Below are 20,277 nucleotides of genomic sequence, written 5' to 3'. Positions count from 1 at the left end.
TTTGCAATGTTATACCACGATAAAAAAATAGGTAATCCTCTCCAGTTTCCACTAAGTCCAACCATTCATCAGCACATCATGGTCCGACTACTCCCCAGTGTAAACCACACAACTCTGCATCCTTTGGATGCAGCCAACTGCCCCATACAATTAAATTACCACTATCTCCATGCAAATTTAAAATTCAACCAACAAAAATACAGCTCAACGAGAGTTGCTACAGAAATAAAGAATATTTTCTAACCAACCTTACATGAGTTCTGAATTGTGTGCATTTACATTGTATTAAATAAGTAAAATGTATTTTTTGTAACTATGCTTTCATGAATATGATCAATGTCAAGCTTATTACATTAGGAAACATTAAATTTCACAGTCATTATTTCCAAAACCCTTTTAGTCGCCTTTTACGACAAGCAGGGATACTGCGGAAGTATTCTGGAATCCCCCTATCCGCAGGGAATACTGTTCTAATTAGTTAGCACCAGATGCTCACAGCAATGGAAAGTAATTCCATTGCTTTTTCTCAAGGATCATTTATAAACAATTCATGTCTTCAGTTCTATCTGATACTATAAACAAAGGAATACTGTCCAGTGACTAATTCATAACCAAAATTGCTGTAACAACTAAGAGCAGTGTTATCAAATGACTTCCATAAATTCTCCTGCAAGGTTAAGTGAATCAGTATAAAAGCAACGAAGTCTTGAACATGTGCAGATTGCATTGGAATAATCACATTCCAAGGGAACCAATTTAATTGCCAACTGTGGTTAATATATATACCATATAATTTTTAATACAGATGGGTGACATCAATGCAACCCAAATCAATTGAGTGTGAAGAATTAACAAGTTGATTAAATGTATACCTACTCACTTCTGCAGTCATAGTGAGAGTTACTACCTTAGAAGTTATCCTGTGAAAGCAAGTTGGTAACATACATGTAAGTATTGCTATACAAGGTCTCCCAAGTTTATTCTGCAAAAACCAGCACCCAAGGCTACATTTATTTTTGTTCATTTACATACATTTTGTCATCAAAGTAATATTATTTTATTTTGGTGAGGTATGGTTAAAAGTGATTATAAGGTTCAAGTATGGTGCAATATATTTCTTTTAACAGCTTTTTGATTCACTGCTTTTCTAATCTTTATATAATGAGAGAATATCTCTCAGCAGTGCAAGACACCATGGGTTCCAAATTGTGATGCTTAATTTCAAACAGGCAGATCAGAAATGCTTTATAGCCATTACAGCCAGCCTTCACTACCGCTGGATTGAGACCAATGCCTCTTCCCCATGAACTTCTGGGTAAATGTCCATACATCACTCTGCAGCCTTGAGTTGAGCCTCTGGGTTTTTTGAGGCAGGGATCTCTTCAGATTATTCTTACGTCATTCGCATTAACAAGGAAAGTGATTTTCTGCCTCCATTCTTTGCCTCTGTACTGCCTTTCACATACATTCGGAAATGCACCTGAAACATAAAAGTAAAGAATACATGACAATAATAGGACTAACAAAGTGGAAAAACTGCAAAATTACATCAAAAATTATGCTGGAGAAAGGATTAAATATAAAATACTTAATACGCATATTTGGAAGAATATAGTTCAAGTAATGAAGATAAACTAACACGCTGGACACGCATTTTTCAAAAAAAAAATTTGGTGGAAGAATGGCTTGAGAACCACATTTATTGGGTGCATCCAGGAGGAGTGATCACTCCTTGACCAGTGAGTGGACTGTGACGTCAACGCTCACCGTACGGCCACATTCCCCCCTGGATGGTGAATGCTCAGTGAGCGCTTTGGTGGGGAACTTGAAATGCAAAACATTCAATATGGCGCCCAGTGCTTGTGTATACTTTTGTGTAGCAGCTGCGAAATATCCTTTAATTCCCTTGATAAGTTCATACCTTGTGACTGTCCCGAATATATATCACTCTAAATTTACAGGCCATAAGGATTTATCGCTAACAGTTCTTTACGAGTTGCGTGATATTTATTGGAAATGCCTTTTGTGTCAATTGTCTAGACATTTCATTAGGAATCTGGTGGCTGACATTGAAGTCTTGAAAAAAGAGGTCGTTGAACTAAAATGGACGTATTTCCCATTTTAGAAAGCAATTCTTTCACATTTGCTAATTTCATGAAATCCACTTCATCTTATAGTTGATCAAGACGTCACCAGACGTTATTATTATCACAATAAACTGTTTGTGAACATTGGGTGACTAATGATGAAGTTAAATATCTCAGCATTCCAGGACGTAGTGTTGCGGATGTTTTGAGGAAGTGCTGGTAAACCGGTCAAATTTAAAAATGCTGGTGTTATCGTGCAAACCAAATCTGACATTACTTTTGAAGTGAGCTATGAGCCACATGAGCTTCTAATTGAGGAATGGACTTTGAATGTTAATCTCGGGTTAATGTTCCTGCTGGTGGCAAACAAATTTTTGCTATCTCTTCTTATCGTTCGCCAGCGACTATTTTAAGGGTTTTTAAAATCGCCGAACAACTATGATGCTTGATGCCAACTTTTTATTGACACAATAGATTTAATATTTTTATATGACTGGGGATTTTTATATTGATTTGCTCACAGATCATATGAATAGGGATGACTTCCTTTGTCTTTTGAAACGTTAGAATTTAAATGTGATATGTCCTCTCAACATACTTCTCACTCTGCTACCTCAATGGACCATATTGAAAATTGTCTAGTTATTGGCGAATGTCTCTGCTTTATCTTGAGACATCCCTGATCACTATCCTGAATTGGTGAATTCAACTGTGCTCAGCCATCAAAGCCTTTTTACCTCTGGATTCTTTCCTTCTCCCACAGGAATATCTCACACTTCCTAGGTATTCATAAATCTGATTCTTGGACTGAGGTTTTCCCTACATATGATTACAGTGATAGATTCAGTAATTTTTGCCATAAATTTATTGACTAATTCAACATCTCCTTCCCACTTATAGCCAAAAAAGTATCACAATGTGTTATGAGAAAGAGCTTGCATACTGATAAAGTTCACCTATGTTCTTATTGCATGAAGAATCTAGCTCAAAGTTGAAAATTCATTGATAGCATTTAACAAAATCTGATTACAAACGAAAGAGAAGCAATACCAGCATTTTCTCAATCATGCTAAGCATTCTTAAAATAATCATGGTATTCAGTGTACTTACAATAAGATCAAAGAAGACTGAAAAGTCATTAATAGATCAAATTTTAAAAAGTCTGCCAAACTCCCTTAAAATTGGGGGAAACCATATGATCTATCTGTTAGTGTCAACAATTGTTTCACCCAGACTCCATCCCATAATAACCTCCTGGATTAGATTATTTCTACAAATAACGGCACACCCATCCCTTAAGCTGATGATACCAAATTCATTCTTTCTACTTCAAATCCCCAATCCTTGTTAGTGAATTGTCAGACTGCCTCTGACCAATTCATTGCATGGTGTCTGAACAATCATCCAGTGGTTAACATTGATAAATCTCAATCTGTTATGCTATTCTTGTTCAAAAAATTCTAACAAATATTTTCTACTAATATCCAGGGGACTTCATTCCCCAGAAGACCCTACCTTGGAACTCCTTCCCTCACCATCCGTCTACCCTTCCTCTACACGCTATTAAGGGTAAGGGATGTGTAGGGCTATCCTTCATCTACCCTTCCCTTGGAACTCCTTCCCTTACCATCTGTCTACCCTTCCTCTACCCGCCATTACGGGTAAGGGAAGTGTAGGGCTACTCTTCGTCTACCCTTCCATGGAACTCCTTCCATTACCATCCGTCAATCCTTCCTTTAACTCAATTAATGGTATGGCAAGTGTAGGAATATCCTTCATCTACCCAGGGGCGGCTCTAGGATTTCCTTGAGGGGGGGGGCGCGACGGGCTGCTTACCCCTCCCCCTACTTCTTTAAATATTCTAGCTGAACTGGAAGTAGCCTAGAATTTGTATATGTGAGTGAGTTACACAAGCTGTTGTATAATATATGTAGATACTAGTTATCAAAAGATAAATAGCACAAGCAATAGATAATAACGTGGGATAACCAACCAAAAAATTTTTACTCGAAGATTGTAAGATTTCATGCTAAAATGAATGCGAATTCTGTGAAATTATTGAGATATAACGGTAAAGAACTCCAATCTTCCTCCAAAAAATTAGGTACAATAAAGTTGAAATGTTCAAACTACATCAAAAACTGAAAGCGTTTTTCATCCCATGTATATTTCAGAAGTAAATATATTCCCGAATTTAGCTATCTCTCTCTAATAACAAAAGGATTTAGGACCACCTTAAATCGTTGAGTTTTATTCAGAATAATTTATTTTTGTTAATGACTTTCAAACTGCAAAGAAAGAGGCTACTGTAAAACAATTTTTTCTCCAGAGCACATACATTCCCCAGTTTTTGCTGACTTTTTCCCGTGATATCACACTTTTTTTTTCAACCTTACCTCCAGAGAACTCGATGACGCTTGTTTGTTGTTGCTCGTTGATAGTTGCAGTCAGGTGCATGTCACGGGTGGAGAACATTCATCTCCATCAGGGTCTAACACCACTTCCGAATGATTCACGTCTTTCGAAGTCGCGGGAAGAGATGTCGAATCTTGTTCCTTTGAATCATTTTCTAGCCGAGGCTTCTTCCTTATTAGCCACGTATCCATTTTACATATCTATGGAAATAAATTTAGATCTACACGTACACAAAGAAAGAGAAATCAGTTTGATGACATAAAAAAAGAATACAACCCCAACACGAATGCAACTGTCCAAGCTCACCTGTGATTGATGAATTAGGGTAGACCGGGGCAATCCCAACACCTGAGGCACACAACTTTGCGGTCTTATTTAGAGGGCCAGGCACTGCTTTTTAGTGCTGCTGCCTTGTGGGCGACACCGGAATTAGTGCTTGGTATGCTCCTGTTGTCTAAGCAAACAAGTAGTTTTATGGTGAAGTATAATTCATTTTCATAGTTTTTCATCTAAAAATTGACTCCTATAAAAATCAATGTAGCACTTTAACAACACGTGTCATTGTTATAGCTCTTAGATTAATAGAAAGTACCTATTATAGCTAACATTTTGGTATATCTCTTGTTAAACTTCAACTTTAAGAGTAGTCTGCAGGGTCCTGTAACCACCATATTGTTCTTTCACGGTAATGCGAACATCCTATGAGGGGGAAATATCGACAGGGTGTCGGTATTTCCCCATTTACTCTATAATTTTGCATGAGACTGTTAGGGCCTTATTGTTTATTTTAAATGACCTCCAGATGGTGAGATCGAGGAAACGGACCACGGAGAGGGGTATATGGAATGAGGAGACCGTTAAAAAAGGCGTTTGAGTTGGTTCAAAATGGAAGATCTGTTAAAAGTGTGGCGGCTGAATTAGATATTCCCAGAATCACCCTCAATGACCGTCTGAAATACAACTCTACGGCCAAACCAGCCTTGGGAGAAAATCTTACTTCATACCCGTCCAGGAAACCATATTATCCAATCATATAAAACAGTTGTCAAACCAGTTCTATGGCATAAATTTGACTGATTTAAGGCGATTAGCGTATGATCTTCCTGAAAAGCTAAATGTAAAGCATAATTTCCATAGAGAGACCAAAATGGCTGGCGAGGACTGGGCTAGTGGGTTTTCAAGTCCTGGTGGTCATTTTTAAAGATCAGGCAAGTATTTTAGTATCATGAAATAAAAGGAGCTATCGCCGAAATAACACGCAAATTTTTTCCTTCTGAAAGAGCAGGTACTTCTTACCTTCTAGTATTCATTTGTTTATCCGTGCTCTTCAATATGCCTAATAATTATGTAAATAGCGTTTTCACAAATAAACAATCAGCAATCTAATTATTTTGTTATTTCTGTTACTGTCGGGATAACCTTAAAGGCCTGTCGAAATTACCCCAGTGACCAGGGAAATAAGACATCTGGTAACAGTCCCAAAAAACACTTTTTTTACTTCATAAATGACATTACATAGTTTGTTAACATAACATATCATACCGATGTAGAAAATTCGAACTAATTTGCAAGTAGTTCAATGAACGATGTAACTAAATTAGTAAAAGACAAAGTTAAAAATGTCTTAAGGTGCCGGCAATGCCCCGGTCTACACTACTCCAACCGATTCAGAGAGAAAGTTTTATCTTCAACTTTAGAATGTGTCCTCAGAGGAAATCTTCAACAATTTTTGCTCGTAATTGTACAGAGCTCCAACTTCAAACAGCAAGCCAGCAAAACAGATACCTGCGCTCCACCTTTGAGCTGCTTGACCGTGCGCACGAGTGGAAACGATCAATGAATCTGTTGTCGGAGTTAGAGACTTTCAAATTCGAATCATAGATCTGGCAAGCTCATCTAAGGAATATATAGATGCAGATATTCTCTACATAGAAAATAAACTTGCCTGCCGATAGTGAAACAAATTATTCGGAACATCTCAACTTCGAGAAAAACCCTTTCTGGCTATAGGAAGGAAGAATGTATGTACCGTGGAATGGGGTGACTTCGGCCACACGCGCGTCGCTTCACTAATTGATACTTTGTAGCACAATGGGTTACGAGCCATCATTTCATTCTCGCCTTTCCTGGCATAGGTAAGAGGAGATTGCAAGCAGCAAAAAAATTCTGTCAGTCACCGCCCAGGGGGAGGGGCGCGCGCCCCCCGTACCCCCTGGCTGGAGCCACCCCTGCATCTACCCTTCCTTGGGACTTGGCATTTATTGCTGAGGAAAGTGTCTCCTCAACTACTTTCACCTGCTAAAGAGTATTGAGTTCTGTAGAAGAACATAAGTAGTCTTTGAAAGCAGAGATAGACGGGCTGCACAACTAATCTTTAAAAGTCACCTAAGGAGAGCAATAATATACACAATAGTTTCTATAATAGTGTGAAAAAAAGCTCATTTAGAAGAGCTTTCATTCACATTTTTAGGATGTAACCTATCTGTGTGGCTGACAAAGAGACATCACGAGAGTGACGTTCGGTATTTGAATGCCGATGTTATTTTCTGAAACGAATAAGGTATGGTAGAAAAAAGTCACAGCACATAGGCCCAGGTGCGAAAGATATTCTCATCTAAAGATTTTGTACTATAAGTCCCGTTGAGAAACTCCAGCACACAAGTACCTCGAAAGCCGAGGTTGTTACGACGCTACTTGAGCATCCCCCAATATGCGAGTCCTGGGTTCAAGACCACGTGAAGGCTAACTTTTTTTCTGACTTATAATTTTAGAAATCACTGTTACAACTCATCGCCATTCGTTTAATTTAGCTGCTTAGCAATTTTTTTAATTTTCATATTAATGTATGGATTTTTAGTTTTTATATTAGTCCTACCCTAACCACAAACAAAACAGTTGCCAATAGGCAAGTTACCTTAGCTACCTAGCAACATATGTAAATGAAAATAGATATACAACGCTCCCACATCAAGTTCCAATTAAATTTCAATTTACAACATTAAATCACAACTACATATGTATTACATGACAATACAATTATGCATTACAAATATAACCTACCAGGTGGTTTTATAAGTCTTTCTGGTCTACTTGTTGTCATGTCTTCATTATTTTTACACCCAATATTTTTATCAATCCTGCAATCCAAATCTTTACTTGGACTTTCATTACCCTTACCATCAACAGGTTTCAATAATATTCTACCACTTTCACTCTCAATTGGGTTCATCACTTTGTCATTAGTTTCACAATCAATTAGACTTGAATAAGGGTCAACTCTACCATCAAAAGATTTCTAGTATAATTCGTTTATAGTGTCAAGCTCTTCGAAGTCACTATTTATAACATGCCCTTGCTCCAAACCTGAATTGAACTTGCACATTTTAATCATCTGATCTGCATGCTTACGCCAAATTAAGTCTTCATTTTCAAGTTTAACAATATAATTTCTGCAGCCCAACACTTCTTCCACCCTACATTTTTGCCAAACTCTTCTGTTAGCATTCCGATAATCTCTAGCATAAAGAATTTCTCCTTCATCAAAGTATACCTCCCTACCACTTGGTTTCCGAGAAGGTTTGCAATCTAATGTAGTTTCTTTCAGATAATCAAATATACTTCTAACTTTCCTATTGGACATCCTATAAGAAGGACTTTCATTGGTTATCCAGTGTGGGGTATTTCTATAGCTAAACCAAAATCTATTTATCAGTGTATGTAATACCTTTGTGTTTATCATCACTTAACAGTTTATATAAAGAATATTTGAAAGTCTTAACAGCATTTTCAGCAGCACCATTGGTTGCTGGATGAAATGGAGCTTAAGTAACATGTTTAATTTTATTCACAGCACAAAGGTTTACAAATTCTTGCGATACAAACTACCTTCCATTGTCACTCACTAGCAATTTGGAATTCCAAACCTGACAAATATGTCTCTCAACTTTTCGATAGCCGTTTATGAATCTAGCTTTGCCATTTCATATACCTCAGGCCATTTTGAAAAGCTGTCTGTTACAATGAGATACTGCTTACCTTTAATTGGACCTAGGAAATCTGCATGAATTTGATCAAATACCTCATTAGTTTCTGGCCAATTAATCACTTCACATTTCTTTGGATTTATGCTATTTGTCATACAAACATTACTACTTTTACAAAATTTTTCAATTTCATCATCTAAATTTAGCCACCAAAAATAACCTCTGGCTAAATTTGTCATATTTGACATTTCCATATTATTAGAATGCAGCTCAGTTAACAATTGAATTTTAAACTTCTCTGGAATGACTATTCTATAACCCCACATGACTGCTCCATTTTCAATACACAATTCATTTTTCCTTACAAAATAAGGCTTCAATTCCAATGAATCACAAGTATCTATCCATCCTGACCTAATTTAATACAAAACCTTATTAAGAACTTTCATCAGTTTCTCCTTCATGTCATTTTCATCAACTGTTAGTCGAGAGAATGCATCTGCCAAATTACTGCTGCCTTTAATGTATTTTATTGTATAGTCATATTCAGACAGAAAAAACACCCACCTCTGCAACTGATTAGCTGCCATTTGTGGAATACCTTTATGTTCACCAAATAATGTTAACAAAGGCCTGTGATCATTCTCCAAAATGAATTTTCTTCCAAACAAGTATTGAGAAAATTTTTTTATTGACCAACAATTGCTAAGGCTTCTTTGTGAATTACACAATAATTCGTTTCAGCAGGTGATAGAACTCTTGACAAAAAGCATATAGGTTTTTCCTTACCATTCTCAAAAATATGCAACAACACCCAAGCAATTCCCTTACTGCTGGCATCGCAAATCAATTTTACTAGTAAATCAGGATTAAAATGTACTAATATCCGATCTGATGACATTATTCTTTTAACTTGAATGAAAGCTCTCTCACAATCATCATTCCATTCATATTTTACTCCTTTTCGCAACAATTTATACAATGGACCTAATACTTTCGACATATTAGGAACGAATTTCCCGTAGTGATTGCAGGTACCAACAAAAGATCTAACCTCAGACACATCAGTAGGCCTGGTGGCCTTAACTCTAGCTTTCACTTTGCAAGGATACTTCCTAATTCCCGCAGCATCAATAATATGACCTAAATATGAAATTTCTGTTTCAAAAAATTTACATTTATCAAAATTCAATCGAAATCCAGCTTCTTTAAGTCTGGAAAAAACTAACCTCAAGTTATGTAAATGTTCTTGATCACTTTTACCAGTGATTATGACATCATTCAAGAAATTTGTTACACCATCCAAACCCTGCAACACTTTTTCTGACTCTTTTTGAAAAATAGCAAATGGCAATCTATTAGGACGCTTTTTCAAATTAAGTTCATACCTCATTTTGTTTATCTGACTTGTGGATATAAAATGCTATTCGACTGGCATTTCATCTTTAAAATCTGAGTTTGATGGCTGTAATGACTCCTGTATAGCATGGGCTGGCACACCTTGTTCAAACTAACTATTAATATGGCTTTTGGTAACTTTATCCCACCTATAAAATAAGACATTTTTAAATTCCGAGCCATGATTATGGGTTGAAATATATTTCACATATACTTTTGAATCCTTTTCCTTTACAATCATCCTCGAGGAGCAGTAGGTATTGGGCATAAGGCCATATTTCCTCTTCCTGCTGGTCCTATTAGCAACAATAGGTATCATTTTTATGATGATTATCAAATTTGAAAATATAGTCTCTGTGGTGGATTCCCCATTACCTCGCGCCCCTGAATGTTTAACATAACATAGGTTGTTTCTCTCGCATTGGTCTTTCTTCCACACTAAAAATTCCAACATGTCATTGAAAGTGAAGTTATGGAGTGAAATTTCTTCCTTGTGATCAGTATGTAAATGTTGCACCATAACGGAATGGGTTTGGAACTGAAGTTTACAGAATGAATGTGGACAGGATATTGATTTTGCTGCTGAAGGCTGACATGTCCTCTTATGTCCACTAAAAGTACATTTATTCGCATAAGATACCTGGCAGATTGAGCAAACCCTAGGATAAACAATGCAATCATCTATCCTCCCAAATGTTCTTTTATGTTTATAAAATGTGGATTTGGACTGATATATTTTATTACAACATTCACACTGTCGTGGATAAATAGAAGTTTGGCCAATACCTTCCTCAGCTGAGCTTCCATTTGTGATATGGTATTGATTAGATGATCTGACGGAAAAAGATAGCGTTTTTGAGTCCTCTAGGGCTTCAGGGCAACGATGAACATTTTTAACCCTTCAGCTGAGCATCCTGCGATTTCCACGTGAACGCGTCACCAGTAAATTTTGAACATCCCACGATTTTCGTGTGCAGCTTGCTTTTTGAGCTAATGTCTATGCGCATTCCGCTATTTTACTGTGCAATGTTTTTCTGTACATAGGAGGTAATCGTGAGCATGAAGTTTTTTATTTCGGCACTAGGTGGCATATGTCGTCACTTTTTCTCAATTTGATTTCATGGCAGTTTTCCTCGCCGCCTACTCGCAATTGGACTCGCTGTGTTTTGATAACTTTTTCCTGAGATTATCATATTTAACGCAAATTTTTATTCGTTTTCTAACTTTACCAATCCATCATATTTTTCAGCGTGAGTGTAATTTACGTAATAGCCTATAATGACTCAAATCAAATTTTATTAGTTGAAAATTATGCTTTCCACGTGTCCTTTGGACGGTACCTATTGCTATTTCTCTTTTGCCTAGTTTCTGTATTCCACTTTGAATAATGTCTTCGGAATCTGAAGATGAAGACTACTCTCCAGGAATGCAGCAAGTGGATTCAGATGAGGAATCACTCGATCTGGAAAGCGGAAGTGAAGATGATTTTACTAGTTTGGATGAAGACAGTGACGACGAAGAGGTTCCTTGCAGGGAATAGTGTAAATTGGACATGAAAAGGATTCCGCCAGCACCTCCAAGGTTTCCCTTCTGTGAAAAATCAGGAATTACTGCAAATATTGCCCCTGATGCTAAGCCTTGCAGTACTTTGAGTTATTCGTTGATGATGTTTTACTAGAGATAGTTGTTAGGGAGACCAATTCATATGCTAATCAGTGCATCATGAATAGTAGAGCCAAGAAAAGGACTCGACATAAGAAATGGACTCCAGTCACAGTGAAGGAGATGAGATTGTTCTTTGCCATTATGATGCTGCAAGGCATTATCAAAATGCCACGCCAGGAATGGTCTTGGTCATATCGAACAATATTGCATATTACAGTTTTTTCTGAGTTGATGACTGTGAACAGATATATCTTGCTTCAGAGGTATATTCATTTTACCAATATAGAAAGCTTCAACAGGACCACCATCCAAATCTCTGGAAGTTTTATGAGGTTATGGAGTATTTGAGGAAACTTTTCCATAAATTATATATTCCAGATCAGACTCTCAGCATAGATGAGAGTTTAGCCCTGTATAAGGGTCGGCTAGGTCGGAAAATGTTCAATGCAAAGAAGAGGGCACATTTTGAACTGAAATTTTTTGTGCTGTGTGAGTCAGATTCAGGATACATATGCGATGTTATGCTCTATACTGGAAAAAGTACAGTTTACAACGAAAAGTACGATATGCTACCAGTGAGCAGCAAGAGTGTTCTACACCTAATGGACCGCTATCTTAACAAAGGATACTGCATCACGGTGGACAATTGGTACATGTCACCTGAACTCGCAGATATGTTAGTAAAACATAAAACTGATATATTTGGCACTGTGAACAGCATCAGATAGGGTTCAAAGAAATTAAAATGAAGATGGGCAAAATTCAGGCTTTTCAACGGGGGAAGGTTATGGCACTGAAATGGCAGGATAAGAAAACCGTATGTCTCATGAGTACAATCCATGATGCTGGTACGAGTGTTGTTAGGCTGAAAAGAGACGCAGATGTGCCAAAGCCAACCGTGGTATGTGATTATAACAACACAATGGGTGGAGTTGATCGTTGCGATCAACAACTCTCTTATTATCCTACTACAAGAAAGCAACAGAAAAATTATTATAAGAAGATACAGTGGAACTTGGTTAGTACGTTCCTCCTTAGTACGTTTTCCTCCTTAGTATGGCGATTTCCCTCGGTCCCGGTACCATCCGAACAAAATACAGGTAAAAGAATTTGGTTAGTACGTTTGAAAAAATTGCGCTTTCCTGGTTAGTACGCTCAATTGCTTGCCGTGACGCAACCCGCAATTCGTTCTCTAGTGTCTTCTTAAGGGTCGCAAACGTCTGAATTCATTATTTAATTTATTATTATTAGCCATTAACATTCTTCCATTCATTCCACATCTCTTTCTTCTACCGTAATTTATCCAAATGCATTTCTAAATTCTTGTGACGTGATGAAAAATACAATGCGGCCATTTTTTGGGAATGTCTGACTATGAAAAAACTACAGCCAATAAGAAGCCCCAATTTTCCCCACCCCGAGCTCCTCACCTTCTGTTGCCTTTGGAGCTTGGGAGTGCCCACTGCTGCGCACAAAGTTCATGAGTGGGCAATTGTTGCTATTGCACGAGTTATCATGATGAAGAAATGAGTCTTAACGGTATTAGACAATTCCCACATTATCTAAAACAGTACTGCTCCATAAACTCGACGTCGTGCATATTTACTTGGCTACTGTTGCGGGAGCAGACGATCCTCTGGATCTCCACGCAAAGCTTAGCTTAAAAATACTTGATCTCGGAACGAAAGCAGACGACATTAGACAAATTTTGAAAGTAAATTTAAACTATTTAATATAAAATTTTCTTGTAATTACGTAGTAATCTAATAATCTTGCGTGTCATCAGTTGATATATCGATCGATTTTACAATCGAAATGGTATCATTCCAGAAGCGAATGTCTACGGCTGTTGCCGTAATTTGAAAGTCAATATAATTTTGCCCAATTTTTATGATGTTTAAAAAACCAGTTGACTTACTCCGGGTTGTTGTTATATTCTCCGAGTACGCTGTGAGAAAGAAAAATGACTTGTCTTCGCTTGTCTGAGCTTCACTCGTCCTCGTTCTGTAAATAGATACAGGATAAATCACGGGAGATAGACGCCGTAATCATGAAATCCTCTCCGGGATGTCCATGAAAAATTGCGATTTTTATTCACATGGTATTGTTTTTCATGGTAGCACTCATTTTCTTGATTTTAAATGTGAAAAGAGTTCAGGAAGGCGATCCTATGAGAACTACTGATAGTAATTGTAATTATGACGACTTTTTCACTGATTGCAATAACCCCAACTGCTATTATTTACTTTCCTCGTTAGTACGTTTTCCTGGTTAGTACGTTCATTTTTCGTGGTCCCTTCAGAAACGTACTAACCAAGTTCCACTGTATTTAGATATTTTTTGGACCAGTCAGTCTGGAATTCATTCGTTTGATTTAAATATTGACTTTCTAGAGTACAGACTTTTACTAATTGGACAATCTATTGAGGAATATGCAGATCCCAATTTCAAGTCGCCGTAAGGGAGGCCCAGCTATATCCCATCACCTACTAGGCTTACTGGCAGGCATTTTGCCAGTCATATTCCTCCCAACCCCATCAAAAAGGAACCCAGAAGGCAGTGTGCTGCTCCATAGGAAATGAAAATGGGAAGAGAAAACGGAAAGAAACAAGAATCTGGAGCGAAGAGCGTGCAGTTGGACTATGCCTGGAGCCATGTACCAAAATATATCATACACAGAGAGAATATTGAATTTTTTTGGTATTTTTTAAAATCATTGTAAATCTTGTTACATATATAAATCCAACTATCATGCCCAAAATCAGTGTAAAACTATGTAAAAAATGAAAATGCCCTCAAGAAGTGTTGAAATATGTTTTAGTTGAGGCAATTGGTTGCTATTGAGTGGTATCAGGACAATCATAAAATTTTCACTGCGTCAAATTTTATGGTATAATCACTTCATAAATAGTTTACATAGTAATACGCTGAATTTCAATATTTTATCTAAACAATAGAAGATTTAAGAAATGCTCATGTTATATGGATGCAACCTGCATTACAAATATACAAAAATTTTGACCTTTCAAAAAATTGTTTAAAACTAATTTCATAATTATTTTTTTTACTTTTAAATAACTTATGAAATAATTTGACTTGAGTGTATGCAAAGAAAAAAACACATTTTTTTGATCAGAAATTAGAAAATAATTCCACAGCTGGAGGGTTAAGAGAGCTATTGGGGGAATGATTGGTTGATGAAAGCAGAGGAGATAATTTCGTAGCAGTTTTCAATGCTTTGGAGTGCCTGGGCATTACCTGGTGATTGCCAATTACTTTTTTGTTACTCTTTGTAGCAGAGAGAGAAGAATTTGAAGAAGTTGATGCATTAAGTTGTGAAGGTGGTTTGCATATCATGCGTTTGCTGAGTGGTTTCTTACATTTCTTAGCAGTTTTGGAAAAATTTGCAGGATGTCTTTCACTACATACACGGTAAGATCTATGAAATTCTGAAAAGTTAGATGTGGCAGAAGGATCATCAGATGTTTAAAAAATAGACCATCTATTTGTAACAGGAATGTTATATCGTGTACAGGAAAATTTATGGCTTATGAGATGCTCATTTGAAGGTGACTGAGTACTCAGGCTTCTTCGATGAAAGCGAGATGAATGGATATTTCTTGACGGAGGAATGTTAACATGTGATTTTGACTTTCTTAAATTCAAGGAAGTAGAAGGATGCTTGAAGTTTGATGTCACAGATTGTACAGAATTTGGTAAGGAAGAAGAAACCATAGGACTGCAGACGGTAGGAGTTCTGTTTACGAAACCAGACACCATGGTCTTCCTTGAGGAGGAAGAGGCTGCTTTTGTAGCATTCGGCGATATAACAGGCATTGGAGTAGACAGGATTGGGGATTTGCATGAGGCAGGAGAAGAGACTACCTTACGAGTGAAGGAGACTGGCTCATGATGTTCGGAAAGATTAGAGACAGCTTTAGGATAGAAGACAGCTTTGCTAGTAGAGTAGAAGAGTCATCAAGAAGAGTAGGCACTGCTTGAGGAGAGAAAGAAGTAGGTTTTGTGGGGTTAGGAGGACGGAAGAGTACTTACTTGATCTGAAGATGAGAAAGGTAGGTTTTTCAAAGGATAAGAATCTACTTCAGAAGAGGAGAAGAGAGGTTTGGAGAGAGATGATACAATGGGAGCCTGAGATAGTAAGGGTTTTCCAGAGAAAGAAACAGATTGATTCGCCTTGAAAAGAGGAAGGATGGCAGAATCACAAAAAACCACAGGACTTGAAACAGGAAGAGACGGATTGACAGACTTCTAATAGGGGACTGCACTTTACGAAAAAAATCAATAACATTACCTAATAAACATTTTAGTCCTGGGGACAAATGTAAACCATCCTTGGAGAGGAGCTTGTAGAAAGGATCCTCTTCTGCCATCTCAAACTTTTTCCAGTTGTCAATGAAGTACATAATGTGACTGTTAAAAACAATAACATAGGATAGCTATGGTAAGTAGAAAATTATATCAAAAATTTCAAAGCAATCATTTCAAAGATGTCAGTTACCGTGAAGCAAATGCTGCCAAGAGCTGATTCAACTTGCAAATATTATTCAGGCTCTTCACCCGGCTACACTCCCATTCAGAATATGGTTTCCATCTGTTTGGGCCACGCAACAATACACTTGATATATATATCTAGACATATGGATTTCCTTCTTTGATCTTATGAATTAACGTTTCATAATGCCCAACCACTTCTTCTGAAGACAGACCTATGTAAAAGTATGAAATCGCATTACCTTGTCTTGGATTTATAAACTGTGAAAAGTGAAATATGAATGCAATTTCAAGAATAGAGCAACTTACCACAATTAATGTTGTTAGTCCCTAAGTGGAGTACAACATCATGAGGAAATGACTTTGCCAAGATCATGGGCTCCTCCTCCATGGGCACCTCATGCACCCCCATGCCAGACTTGGAAATGATATTGACTTCAAATCCTCCGAAGAGGTCACGGCGCTCATCAGCGTACTTCCACTCAGAAGCACCTATCACCAGCCACCCAGGGGTAATTTTTAACTGGACTAAAAGTCACGAGCCTGTTAAAATTTAATTGGTAATAAAACAATTTACATTGAAAGATAATACAGTTATAAATGCAATCAATAACTTGAGTCCACATGCTTAGTGAGATATCAGTGAAAACCTGTAATACATACCACTCAGAAGCTTAAGAGCTTAACGAACCTCGCGACCACCTGGTCTTCAAGAAATTCTCTCTCTCAAACGCCTTCGGTCCTCATCACTACCACACTAGTGGAGTAAAAAAAATAGTCGAAAGAACAACCCGTAACAACTTCCAAATGAAATATGCACTTAAGGCCTGTTTACACAAACCCAAAAATGGGTTTATATTAGTGAGATATTAGTAAAAACCGACACTACTTACCACCGACAAATGGCATACAGGACGCAACCTGTCCCCACGTTGGGATCAGTTGGGATGCTTGGGATGGTTTGGAAACAGATGAAGAATGAATAATAGTAGTAGCTAGTAGTTCCAAGTAGGCCGTATTGGCGCGAAACGGTAGTGGCGCTGGTGTCAGGTATGCCACAGAGTCCTCTAGATTGCTCTCTCAACACTACTCTCTCATAGTTATTATGTGGCAATATAGAGGACTCTGGTCCCGCTTGAAAGAACAAATTTCTATCTTTGCGCTAATTTGAAAATCACCCAAAATCTTAATATCTTCTAGTACCCATGGTAAATGGAAAATACCACACAAAGTCCCTTGATGAAGTTGAAGCACTCAAGAGTCTTAATGTTTCCCTTTATTTCATTTACATATTAATATTATTCTTATTTTATATATCGACAAATATCCAGTGTATACCCACACTATGCGAGACCTAAAACCACGGATTATAATTATGCCTGAAACATCTCTGAAAATGATCCTATTACGTTTTGGCCCTGTCATCTAGGGATTTTAAATTATGTTATAACTAGCTTGTTTTCCAATGGAATTTTCTAAATTCATGAAAAAGAACTCACTGAGATTCTTTAGCCTACCCTTTATAACCTTCTTTGGTTTTATGCTAAATTTATCTTATACTTCGTGAAAATAATAGTAAATTACAAATTGAATCTTTGATTAGATCTTCAAAATGTGCTGGTAATGTAGTCACATTTGTATTCTGGCGATATTGTCATACAATAGGAAAGACGTAGGTCTTTCCTATTGTATGACAGGGAGATATCAGATCATCTACTTACTATTCATTGAAAAGTCAACGCAAACGCTTAAAAAATAGCAATTTTCAATAAAATGTTCACTTGCAAAATTCACAAATGTAGTTCTCATTTTCATAACTGGAGCACAAAGTATATGTTTTTTTCTCTTACAGAAACAATCACTTCTATCGCAGATTGGACATCACAATTTTCCCATTTACACTTGGGCTTGGGGCAAATAATCTTCATCGGATTAACTGGCGAAAAAGTGACGTAGGTGACAGAAATGTGGAAACGTTTCCATATTTACTCCAGTGTTGTGCTTCCACATTACCAGCACCAGCATATTGAACTATGATGCTAAAACTAAGCTAAATTTTCCAGCTAGTAGATTACTTAAATTCACCAGATTGTATACATGTTACATGCTATAGCATGTTTTATGCTTAACAATAACTTATATAGCACTAAGAAATAGCTAGGTGGAGTAGGTGATAAAATTAATAGAGAAACTTGGAAAAAGTATTTCACAGACAATAAACCATGGGTTGACTGTCACCACTCCTACAAGCTTACTAAAGAAGCAGGCCAAGAAGTTGATGCGCTCACCGCTAGCATACAGTACCTCCCCAAGACCTAGAGGTCATGCTTCCACATTACCGACGTGGTTCAACATTTGCACCAGTCCCTCTAATATTTTATTTTTTGTATTAATTCTGTATCAAAATCACGTTTATTGGATGAATTTTCACATCAAAATATTCATTTTACAAAAAATTCTTTTTTCGCATAAAATCATGCAATAAATTTCACTTTTTACAACTGCAGCATTTTACTTTTTTTATTCTCCACTTAAATCCCGTTTATTGAATGAATTTTCACATCGAAATAATTATTTTGCATTTTACTGTACTTGCAATAAAATAAAGCACCTGATGATAATTTTCCGCTGATTTTTTTTTACCCACCACACAAAAATCGCCTATATTAAATGAATTTAACATACTTATAATTAATTTGCATTTTACTTTATTCACAGAAAAAACACGCTCGTAAATATAAGTTCGCTATTTTACTGTTATATTTTATTTTTTAAATCCACCACTGAAATCGTGTTTATTGAATGAAGTTGCATATCGTAATATATTTTCGCATTTCTTTTTTTCCCAGTAAAATCATGATCATAAAATAAATTTCACACCTCATCTGCATAACTTTATATCTCACATGCTGTTTTGAAATTGCATTTATTCCACGAATTTCCACGCCGAAATATTTTTTGAAAAAAACATTATTCGCAGTGAAATCACGCTCGCCAATGTACATTTCCATTTTTAACAGAAATATTTTTTTAATATTCAGAATTGAAGTCACTTTTACTGCATGATGTTCACATCGGAATATTCATTTTGCGAGTCACTTTATTCAGAGAGATAAAACGCATTACAAAATAAACCTCGGAAAAAGGCTACGACTTCAAAATCTACAGGAAAGAGACTACCACCGACCATGTCATCCCCTCCGACTCCCGCCACCACCCCTCTCATAAGTTAGCCGCCTTTCATGCCATGTTAAACAGAGCACTCAACATCCCCCTCTCTGCCGAGAACCTCGCCATGCAAATCAAAACCATCTAAAACATTGCAGTTAAAAACAGATACGAAGAGAGTGTCATAGATAAATTGTTAAGGAAGAAATACTCCCTCCGGGCACAGAAAATGATATACCATTCATCCATTCATAATGAGCATAAGAAACGCTGGTGCAAACTGAGTTATTATGGAAATATTTCACAGGCAACCGCAAACCTTTTTCCCAGAGAAGACTTTAAAATTGCATATTATAAAACATAACTTAAGGGCGTTATTATACAATACGAAAGATAAAATTGACTTAAATGATAGAAGTGGCATTTACAGACTCAAGTGCAGTGATTGTGAGACCTGTTACATAGGCCAGACTGGACGTTCGTTCCGAGTAAGAGCAGAGGAACACGGAAGGCATTTGAGAAATGGGGAGTTAGAAAAATCGCATTTCGCGATACATCTATGGGAGAGTGACCACAGGAGCAATTTTGTTCCGGAAATTCTCCACCTTGAGGAAAAGGGAAGAAGGATGGACTGCTTGGAGGAGTTGGAGATAAGGAAGCATATCAAAAATGGAATTTTAGCAAATGAAAATATTTTTGTAAACTATTCCCCACTCTTGGAGATTCCCCTGAAGCTGAGTGACGCTCCAACCCCAACGCAACCCTCCCCTACCAACGTAATAGCAACCAGATAAACAAGAACAAAATAACTGTTATTATAACGGTTTCTGTACCTGATGATGTCGCCTCTGCGACGAAACCGGTCGTATTAATTAAATCGTGTGGAAAAGTACAATAACGTTTTATTATTAAGAATGGATTTTCACAAAGTAAAGCCAGAAACAATCGAGTTTATGGAATATTTCATATTTTTTATGCACCACTGAAATTGCCCACATTGAAATCATGCACGTTAACATAAATTTTACTTCCCTATCTATTTATTTAAC

The 20,277-nt window shown here is 37.0% G+C and overlaps 1 long non-coding RNA gene across 4 annotated transcripts; it reads right to left on the bottom strand.

The window, feature by feature from the left end:
* Positions 1 to 706: 706 nt before the first annotated feature.
* On the bottom strand, positions 707 to 16,992 carry LOC124165572. 4 transcript variants are annotated; one of them, XR_006866257.1, is made up of 8 exons: positions 16,954 to 16,992; positions 16,724 to 16,817; positions 16,370 to 16,603; positions 16,068 to 16,275; positions 15,861 to 15,979; positions 4,809 to 4,956; positions 4,484 to 4,722; positions 707 to 1,480 (listed from the first exon to the last, which is right to left on the bottom strand). It is a non-coding gene; the product is annotated as an uncharacterized LOC124165572 (long non-coding RNA). The 4 variants fall into 4 exon arrangements; XR_006866258.1 differs by having other exon boundaries at positions 4,484 to 4,702; XR_006866256.1 differs by having other exon boundaries at positions 4,484 to 4,956.
* Positions 16,993 to 20,277: the final 3,285 nt, after the last annotated feature.

The sequence above is a fragment of the Ischnura elegans genome, chromosome 9, assembly GCF_921293095.1.
Source record: "Ischnura elegans chromosome 9, ioIscEleg1.1, whole genome shotgun sequence".
NCBI lineage: Eukaryota > Metazoa > Arthropoda > Insecta > Odonata > Coenagrionidae > Ischnura > Ischnura elegans.
This window is presented reverse-complemented; position numbering and strand designations above follow the sequence as displayed.